The 10,750-nt window shown below is 43.3% G+C and overlaps 1 long non-coding RNA gene across 1 annotated transcript; it reads right to left on the bottom strand.

The window, feature by feature from the left end:
• On the bottom strand, positions 9,188-10,750 carry LOC110432263. The gene is made up of 2 exons (XR_002449681.1): positions 10,643-10,750; positions 9,188-9,610 (listed from the first exon to the last, which is right to left on the bottom strand). It is a non-coding gene; the product is annotated as an uncharacterized LOC110432263 (long non-coding RNA).

Genomic DNA, 10,750 nt, shown 5'->3' with positions numbered 1-10,750 from the left:
AAGCAAATCGAAGCCGGGCACCGGGTGGCCGCCCGAGAAGGGCAGGGGCGCCCGCTCGTGTACCTCCACCAATCACAGCGAGTCTCGCAGATCAGCCTCCACCGACTTTGAGGATTAATCTTAAGCACAAGTTTAAGTCGGCTTGATCCAAGGGCTACGATTATTCCTAGGGGGTTGGAACCCCCTATAAATAAAGGGGTACCTGTTGACGGTTCTTAAGTATCAATTTTAATTATCAAATAAACAAGAGAAAGGACCAATATGCAAACAACACCTAGAATTAGGGTTTGATCTGATAGAATTCCACGAGTTTTGTTGTTTATCTATTTCTGCAGGGGGTTATCAGAAAATAAGAAAGAAAGACCCACATGTCGGGATTACATAGAGATATTAATGCACCGCGCAATTTTCTACCATCTAGAAGACTCCAGAAACCACGGGAACGAACGGGAAGGCGATCGGGCCCGGGGGCAGGGTACCCGCCCACCCCCCTAGGGCGGCCGCCCAAGAGTTCTGCCCAAACACGTCCAACTTCACGGATCACGCTCCACCGACCTAAAGGATCAAGGATAACCGTTCAATCAATGTCGGTTTGATCCAACGGCCCACGTTTACCTGAGGGGACTATATAAGCGGACCCCCTGGCCCCTAGAGGAGAGAGAAGTTCATCATAGAGTTGAGAGGAGCCCTCGAAGGAATACCTCTTCTCTAAATAGACTTAGGGCTTAGCATTCAATGTGAGTAGAATTAGGTCTTCTAGTTTCTACTAGATTGAGAGAGATAGAGTGGAGGTGTAGATCGGAGGAAGCCCGGCCTGTCGGTGTCTACTCCGAGGTTGTACTTGCGGGATCAAGTTCTCCTAACCCGAAGCTTGCTCCTAGGATTCTTCAATATTTTGACTTCTAAATTCTAGTAAGTTCTTGTTTTATTGTTCTTTGGTTTATGAGTTTACTTTAATCTCTTCGCGTAGAGTTTAGAGTAATCATCTCTAGCGTAGACGTGGTGTTTGGGCTAGGATACTCATAGATATTCCCTGACTAGCTGGACCGTGGTAGTAGCGAGGAACGTGACATTTTCGAGTTACCTTTCCAAACCATATCCCGTTAGCAGGAAGGATAGGGTTTATAGGTGCGGGTTGAACATCATCTGTGGTGTCTAGATTCCGTATGCTTCCCCAATAGAACAGTAGATCATCCTTACCAAGGTTAGAAAGAGACTACAGTTGTAGTCTTCTCTATATATCACTCACATCGAGAAACATTCTTTGTAGCCTAAAGGTTAATAGTAATAGACCGAGTTAGTCAGATGCACTCTTTCTCCTAGTGGTAAAAAATAAATACGATACTCTGGATAACCTCCCGGGTGAAGTGCTCACCGATATCCGTGCGCTTGCAGATCAATTCCTTATTACGTTCCCAAATATCAACAGTACCTCCCCCTTGAGATGTAACTCTAAAACCCTAATTCATATTTTCCAGAGAGAGTTAGACAGAGAGGGGTCCCTCGAATGGATCTGTCTCTTTAGGGTTTTAGCAACAAGAGAGGTTGAGATAGTATAGGGTGGAGATAGAAGTGGAGGAAGCCCGGCCTGTTGGTGTCTTCTTTCTTGTATCTTCGGGATCAAGTCTCCTAACCCGAGGCTTGGTTCTAAAATCATTCGGCAATTCAACTTCTAATACTAGTAAGTTATTGTTCTTATTGTTCTTTGGTTTATGAGTTTACTTTATTCGCTTGCGCTTGGGAATAGAGTAATCATTCATAGTGGGAGTGTGGTGCTTGGTCTAGGAACACTCATAGATACTCCCTATCTTGCCGGATTTGTGGTTGCCTTTTTGGGAGGAAGTGACAATCCTCTCGGGTCTTAGTAATCCATGTCCCATCAGGAGGTAAGGTAGGATATATGGTGCTAGGGTTAAGCACTCTCTGAGGTGTCTCTTTTCTCTAGTTACTTCCCTTAGAACAATATCTACACAGCTTACCATAGGATAGAAGAAGACTGACGAAGGAGTTCTCTCTATATCACTCATATCTCACTATCTTGTCTTGCAGCCCATGGGTAGTAGTTAAGACCAAGGTTAGTCTTTTGTACACTTTCTCCCAATGGTAAAAATATAAATATGATACTCTCGACTTATCTCCCGGGTGAATTGCTCACAGATATCCGTGCACTTGCGGATTATTTCTTTAGATTCTTTCATGTGCATAACTAATATCAACAGGGCGCCCACCCCTGCCCTATGGCAGGTGGGCCCCACTTTTCAGGTGCTGTCTTCCCAAGACTGCTAGAGTATTCCTGAGTTGACGTTTCACGTGATCTCTCTATGTAAATCTGACATGTGGACCTCCTTTGGTTCTTATTGTGATAACCCCCTGTAGAAATAGACAATCACCAAAACTTGTGGAATTCTGTTATGGATAACCCCTATAGCTAGATTGTATTCTCATTTTAATCATTTCTCATGCTATGTTGACGATTAAAAAGAGTACTTATTTACCGTCAACACCAGCTTTGTCTTGGAAGTTGGTGGAAAGGTACTCGGCAGTTCTGTTATGCCCTGCGTAACATCACGTCGAGCAACCCCTCGAGATGTAATTGTCAATGCTTCCTTGTATGGAACATGCCCAATCCGCCCGGCCCTCGTGGCCATCGGATGCCCTTCTGAGAAAGACCCCTCAAGACCAGTGTACGCTCCAACAACTCCCGGTGCAACGTCTAAGGATCCGTATGCACGTGCGTATAAGTACAGGACTCCTACCAGGTGTTATACGAGAACTCACACAAGAGAACACATGCGCCATTATCGACAAGTACACTACAACAAGACCCATCGAGCCACGCCGGTACGGAGGCCTCGGGTTGACCTGCGCCCTCACTCCTATCATAACCTACACTAGCCCATGCACCGTGTAACCCTGTGCCTCCCCTTGGCCTATAAAAGGGGATGCTAGGGCTTAGAACAGGGCAAGCACTTCACGTAGAAAACCTCGCTCACATGTGCAACATTGCCAACACCCTAGCTATGCACTGCTAGACCTTGAGGACTTAGTACCTCATATCCTTTCATACTTGTATTCACCCCTGTACAAGAGCTTCGGTGCAAGATAATATAAAATCCCCCCTCCCCCCCCCCCCGCTGGATGTAGGGCCTTCTCTTGCCTGAACCAGGATAAATCGCATTTGTAGTTCTTCTTGCGTCACCATCCAGAAGAGGGAGCATGCACACAAATTCACTCGTTGGTGCTACCCCCCAGGGGAAACACCGACAATTGGTGGCACAAGGCTTCACTCAAGTAGAGGGCTTGGACTTTGGTGAAACCTATGCACCGGTGGCAAGACTTGAAGGAATTCAAATGCTTCTAGCCTTTGCTGCCCATCATGACTTCAAGCTATACCAAATGGATGTCAAGGGTGCATTCCTCAATGGCCCAATACAAGAGTTAGTGTATGTTGAGCAGCCACTGGGTTTTGAAGATCCCAAATTCCCCAACCACGTCTACAAACTTTGAAAGGCGCTTTATGGACTTAAGCAAGCACCAAGAGCATGGTATGAATGCCTTAAGAAATTCTTGCTTGGTCAAGGCTTTGAAATAGGCAAAGCTGATCCAACTCTCTTCACTCGCAAAGTCAATAATGACATATTTGTGTGCCAAATATATGTTGATGACATAATATTTGGTAGTACTAACCATGTGCTTTGTGAGCAATTTAGCAAGGTAATGACAAACAAGTTTGAGATGTCCATGATGGGTGAGCTAATGTTCTTCCTTGGATTTCAAATCAAGTAATTGAAGGAAGGAACATTTGTAAGCCAAACCAAGTACACCCAAGATATGCTAAAGAAGTTTGGCATGGAGAATGCAAAGCCCATCAAAACTCTTATGCCAGACATCTTGATCTTGATGAGAAGGGGCCAGCTGTTGATCAAAAGGTATAACGCTCCATGATTGGCTCCGTCCTCTATCTTTGTGCATCTAGGCCCAATATTATGCTTAGTGTGTGCATGTGTGCTAGATTTCAAGCTAATCCGAAAGAATGTCACTTAGTGGCTATTAAGAGAATCTTGAGATATTTAGTACACACTCCTAACCTTGGCTTGTGGTATTCTAAGGGCTCTAAGTTCAATCTACTTGGGTATTCAGATTCCGATTACGCTAGTTGCAAAGTAGATAAAAAAGCACTTCAGGGACATGTCAATCCTTAGACGATCCTTAGTGTCTTGGAGCACTAAGAAGTAAAATTGTGTAGCCCTATCCACTGCTGAGGCCAAGTATATTGCAACTGGTGCATGTTGTGCTCAATTACTTTCGGATGTCACTTTACCAAAATCCCACTTTTTGTGTGACAATGAAAGTGCCATAAAACTTGCAAACAATCCAGTAAGCCACTCAAGAACAAAACATATTGATGTCCGACATCACTTCTTGAGAGACTATGAAGCCAAAGGAGATATCACACTTCGCCATGTGAGCACCGAAAAACAACTAGCCGATATCTTCACTGAGCCTCTCAACAAGTCAAGGTTTTGTGCTTTGCATAGTGAGCTAAATATACTAGATTCTCGTAACTTGGCTTGAAATCCTGCATGCCTCTGTTTGATTAACTAGCATGATAGGCAAAAGATTTGAAAATCTTAAATTGAAAGTGCTTCAAATGGTTTTCAAAAGGCAAACCAAGGGACATGACCATAGCCTGTAATGTTGTTTGTTTACTGGTCGTGTAAATTGGTGCAAATATATGTGTAGATATATAGCAGATTGTGTCTAAAAGTTGGAGTTGTAACTCCTTATTTGGCCCAGACGACAGTGTCGTCCTTGAGAGGGACGGTAGTGTTGTCTAGCATCCCTTTGGTGGATCGAGCCAAATTTTCTCTAGCGTGTGGACCCTTCTTTTCCCTACCCTATCTTCTATCTAGTCCACGCTACCGCCACTCCAGTAGGCAGAATCAACCCTGAGCCTCAACTTCCCCTCCTCTCTTCTTCTATCTTGGAGGTGAAACCAAGGCCGGCACCCCCATTGCCATCCTACATTGACGACAGTGTCGTTCCTCGCTAGCAACCTCTCTACGGCTGGTGGGAACTACTCCTCTTGGGCAAGGAGCACACTCTTCTCATCTCCTCCATCCACGAAGGTCAACTCAAGGTGAAACCCTAACCATCAATTGATCTATGCAATGTGTAGTTTCTAGTCATGGATTTCAGTTTCTAGAAGGTGTATGAAGATTCTAGGAAAGGTTTTAGTGGTTGAATCAAATCAATTTTGAGTTTCAATGGTTGGATAATTAAGGGGGAGGATGGCATTACCATCCTTAGGGAACCTTTAAAAGGGTCCCTTGCTAATTCAAACAGCAAACTCTCTATTTGTTCGAATGTTGAAGCTTAGCATGGACTGGATTCAAAGATTGAAACTAATTCTAAGATTTTTCGTACATGTTTCTTTCAATTCATGGCTAGGGTTATACACATTTATTTTTGGCTTGGATTATGGAATTGTGGTGTAGCATAGAGGTAGTTGGAGTTGAGATTTAGATACTGCAAAAAGGTTGGAACTGAACCACTAAGGGAGGCTCAGTCGGCAGTGCCTCCCTAGCCAGGATGGTAGTGCCATCTGACAATGCTGAGTCATAATTTAGCAAACTCAGTTGGTTTAGTCTCAAAATTCTTGTAGTAGCTAAACCTCAATTTCATACATCTCTAAAACTTCACTATTATTGCAGTATCTTATTAAGTCTCCTTGGCTTGCCTAGATGGATCCCGATCAAGGTGGAAGTCATGGACATGGAAAAAGGAAAGTGTTAGCCAAGAAAGCAGCACCAAAGAGGGCAGAGGAAAGAGCTCATACATCCCTGACCCATAAGTTGATGAGAGATTGCAGGAGGAGAATGAAGCTGAAAGATTTGGGAGAAACATGAAATTTCCTCCAAACCCACATGAGCATCTTAGTGACTTTGAGGACCATTTGTTGGAGTCAACAAATCAAGAGTATGTTGCTACAGCTCGTGATGACAAGGATGGTCATGCTATTCTTGATTATTCCACAACCTCTTGGCTAGGAAGGCAAGAGAGAAGAACCCATATGAGCATTCCAAGGATAACAACATTGATTATAGGTTTTGGAACAGGTTTCACTCAGATTTCTATTCCTCTACCATCTTGCACAAGACAAAGCACAAGATCAACAAGATGTAGTACATTGACTTTGGGGACTTGCAAAGCATTAATGATCAAGGTTTCAGAGGTCCTCTTTAGGCATGTTTTGAGTTTGAGCTATCTAACATCATGGGTTTTAGATATGATTGGAACAGGGAGATTCTTGCTCAGTTCTATGCTACCTACTTTTGGGATCAGCGGGAGGATGTAGTTCATTGAATGACAAATGGTACTCACTACAGGATTGAGTATCACACTTTTTGTGAGTTATTTGGCTTTGGAGAGCAGCACGAGAGCACGATTCTCTGGAAGTGCTCCAAGTGATATTCTAGAGTCCTCTAGTGGCAGGAGGAAGAAGAAGTCCGAATGGTCAAAGTTAGGTGCTTGGATGAAAGCAATGATGGGCCAATGTGTGTATGCAGCTCAGAACTAATATGAGGATAGATTGGAGCATAGAGAGGCAGTTAGGATGAGCAGAGAGGCACAGGGACTTCCACCTCTTTCAACAGTGAGGCCACCTCCTACTCTCCAGAGTTGCTCAGTTTCTCTAATGATGATGACGATGATGATGATGATGATGATCAAATTCCTTCTCAATTGCAACACTTCTACCCTCCTCCACAGTAGGTGAGGTCCTATGAGCAGCCATCTGAGCCATATCAGTAGCAGCACTATGGCTATGCACCTTACCAGGGACAAGGACAGCCTTATAGTTCATCATATGAGCCATTTGGTCAGTACTATGGGTAGCCATATGAGCATCCTAGTCACTATGAGCAGAGTTATGAGCAGCCACAAGAGGAGCAACTAGCTTCCGTTGCACAAGAGGTTCCAGGAGTTATCCCTAAGGAGGCAGATCTAGTAGTTCAGAGGGCATTGCTTCAGACCTACAAGAGGACAAAGTTGCATTCACGAGCAACATAGGTTTATAGATCAGCCCGACTCTTCCACTTCCCATGCACCTACAATTCACTTCACTGGGACTACTCACTGTGGTGGCATCGCTCGTATTGAGTCCGACAGCGAGTGACTTCTCTTCTTTTCTCTCCTTTTTGGCTCTTGATGCCAAAGGGGGAGAAATTAGAGGGATCAACAATATTTCACCGCCTTTGACGCCCTTGCAGTGCTTCCATGCTCAGATCCCTTGAAAGTAGTTTAGTTTGAGAGTTAGTGAGTGTGAAAACTATTTTAAACTTTGTAATAAGCTCCACTTTATGACTATTTGCTTTAAATTTGGACATATATTTGATTTGTGTGATTTAGCTTGTCGCGTGTTTTGGTCAGGTTGCTTATTTTTTACTTGTTCTGTGATGAAAAGTTGGCTCTATTTGGGCTAAAGAAGCCTGGATGATAGTGTCATCCCTATCAAGGACGGTAGTGCCATCTAGCACTTCTCAAGCCAAACTCGGCTCTATTTGATTTGACATGCTCATGTAATTGCATATATCCTGTAACTGTGTTGTAAAGTTCAGCAACCCATAGCTGGCATGGATGTAGGGGGAGGGTCCATTGCACCAAAAAATGTGAAGTTTGACCTTCAGGCCAAATTTGAGAATTCAAATCTCCATTCACATTTTCAGGGGGGGCTCCTACATCCATGATCTAAAATCTCAGTATTCTAGTTCACATCTTTTGTAAGCTCTAATTAGGTTGTCATCAATTACTAAAAAGGGGGAGATTGAAAGTGCAATCAAGCCTAATTGTGGGTTTTGGTATTGATGACCACTTAATTAGGGAACTAATGAGTTTTGTTGAGATGACAAGCAAGTATTCGCATTGGAGAATGTGTAACATGGTTGCAGGTACCCCATAATTGAAAGGATGGCTTTGCTGGACTCTTGGTGGTTTAATTCATTTTATTTTTGAATCTTGAGTTTAGGAAAAGTTATACTATTAAGAGAGATTCTAGGACATGTTGGTCAACTGTGCAACCAGATGCTTAAATTCTCAGAAACACATCTCCTTTCAGAAACAAACCAGCCAACGAAAATTGAAGACTTTTTGAGCTGTTTAGCTACGAACGCTAGTGCCGCCCTTTAAAGGATGGCAGTGCTGCCTGGCTTCTGACCATTAGACCACTGAGGTATTTATACCACAAACTTGGCCCACAACTATCATCTTCTTCCAAGCGCCCATTTTGTAACCCTACAAACCAAAAGCTCTTTCTCTCTCCCTCCATTGTTGCTTCTTTGCCTCTCAAGCAAATCCTTGATTCCAACCATCAAACCTTGAGAGAAAAGGTAGCAAAACTCGATTGGAGAGTAGATCCACTAATTTCCAAAGTCTAAGAGCATTTGGTTCATATTTGGTCGGTGGTTCTAGGGTTTGTTACTCTTGGAGCTTGCTCCTAGCCGGCTAGGCGTCACCCTTGAGCTTGCCCTCTTGTCTAGCAGCCTAGGGAGGTTTGTAGCCTCACTCTTGCAGCTAAGAAACTACCCCTCACCTCAAGAGTTCACTCTCTTGACTTAAGAACGAGGGTAAGGCAAGCCTTGGTGGTGAGCCCAAGCCTTAGTGGCATCCTCAACAACGTGGACTAAGTAAGTCTAGGTGGCGAGCTGAACCACAGGATAAATCTTGTGTCACTGTGATTGATCTATTTGCTACAGGTTGTCTTGTTGAGGAGCCCCTTTAGGGTTCATATCTTAATCCTTGCAATATTGTGTTTTCTATGGAGCCCAGTCTTCAAGCTGGTGCTGCTGTTGATATTGCAGGATCTAGTTTCTCATTCTGATCTTAGTCTTCTCACAAAGTTTCAGATTCAACAGATTATTATCTCTTAGACGGTAGTGCCGCCCTTCCTAGGGACGGCAGTGACGTCCGTTGTTCTGACTTTAGTTCAAGTTGATTTTTGATAGGCCTATTCACCCCCCCCCTCTAGGCCAGTTTCCCCTACCAGAGATCCTACACATAGTAGCAACTCCTGATCAACAACCCAAACAATTTAATGTTTGCTTAGGACAAGAAAAGGTTAAGCTTAGGGGATTTGTTGACGGTCAATAGCGATGAAATCTGACATCAATTAATGTCAAAGATAGGGAAATTTGCCAAACTAACATCACATATAAATTTAGTTCTAACTTAGTTCCACATGTATTTGGAGAATTGTACTTTGCAGGTCATGAACACAAATACATGGGAACTACTTATCAAAAGGCGCTTTCCAACTTATAAAAGTGCAATAAACGAGAATATGCCAACCAAACAAAGAGCAACACGTGAAGGTCCGACCTAGGAGTCCACCAGGATCCATCATGCAAAGGTAGTGGCCGAGAGGTGGTGGACACGGTGCGGCCAACCCTAGGGGTCGACCGACCTCCTCCTGGCTCCTCCCTAAACCGACATTCATGAGTGGCTACATGTCGATGTGTGAAGACGGTTCCCTACATGCTCCCGTGCAAACATTGGATAGCACCACCTTACCTCAAGTATAAATAGGAGGCCAAGCCTCCCCTCATATCATCACCTACAAGGAGAATAACATGTAGTACTTTAGTTACTTTAGCTCCTTCCTATTAGAATAAAGAGTAGTGTGAGAGAGAAGAGCAAGAGAAGAAGTCGAAGCACTGAGCGACTCTTTCAGTGTAGCTTTGTTGGTAAATCTTAGCGTCGCTACTAAGAATAGAGTTTTAAATCTACTCTCAGCAAATATGCCAGAAATGCATGTATGGGTACTTCTTATGTCTATTGGATTATTCTGCAAGCGCACAGAATATACTGATGTAGCACTTCAACGAGGATAAGTATTCCAAGGTATCATGATTTATTTTATCCTAAGAGAAAGTAGTGCTAGGAATGTTTAATAAAAGGCAAGAGCGATCTTTATGTCTACTATAATCTAGTATTGACTAGTGAAGAAGGGGGGTAAGTAAATGATAGAAAGGGTAGATAAGTAAGGTAGCAAAGAATCTAATCTAAGGATAACTAATACAGTGTTAGCTAGGTGGAAGGACAACGAGTGAGTATAGGACTCCTATGTATCTAACTTTACTCCTGTGGCCTTAATCCTAATAGATAACTGACTTAGCTAGACTGACTCCTACAACTTGTATGAAGGGGATAGCCAAGAAAACAGGAGACAGAACCCCTGCTTGAGTGACTATACTCTTATGGGTGCCCTGCCTTTTAAAGAACTAGTTTGTACGTGAGGAGAAATCCTAATGCCAAGGAGGACCTATCACTTCCCGCCAGTGCGCTCCTACTGTCTGATCAAACCAGCGACACCACCAATAGTGAGCCTTACCCTAAGCACCGCGCTTACACTAACTCTTATAACTCTTGCTAACATGTAGATAGCTAAAGCTTCTATGCGAGATAGGACGATGATACACACACACAAAGAGTTGGTACAGGAAACCACTCCAACTAAGGCAACTATACTACTAAGACAAATACACAACAAGACTATAGTGACTATAGACTTGCACTAAGTAAATAATTAACTAAATACTAAGTAAAGTAAAGAAAGAAAGATATATTAATAAAAGGAAAGTCTTACAAAAGAGGAAAGCTACAAGAGCTATATCAGACTATCCAGAAGACGGCTCCGGAGACCCTAACTTGACTCTAACTCCCACTCTAGACTAACTACTACTACTCTTGCTAC

Source organism: Sorghum bicolor, chromosome 2, assembly GCF_000003195.3.
Source record: "Sorghum bicolor cultivar BTx623 chromosome 2, Sorghum_bicolor_NCBIv3, whole genome shotgun sequence".
Lineage (NCBI taxonomy): Eukaryota > Viridiplantae > Streptophyta > Magnoliopsida > Poales > Poaceae > Sorghum > Sorghum bicolor.
Note: the sequence above shows the minus strand (reverse complement) of the source record. Positions and strands in the feature narration are given on the sequence as shown.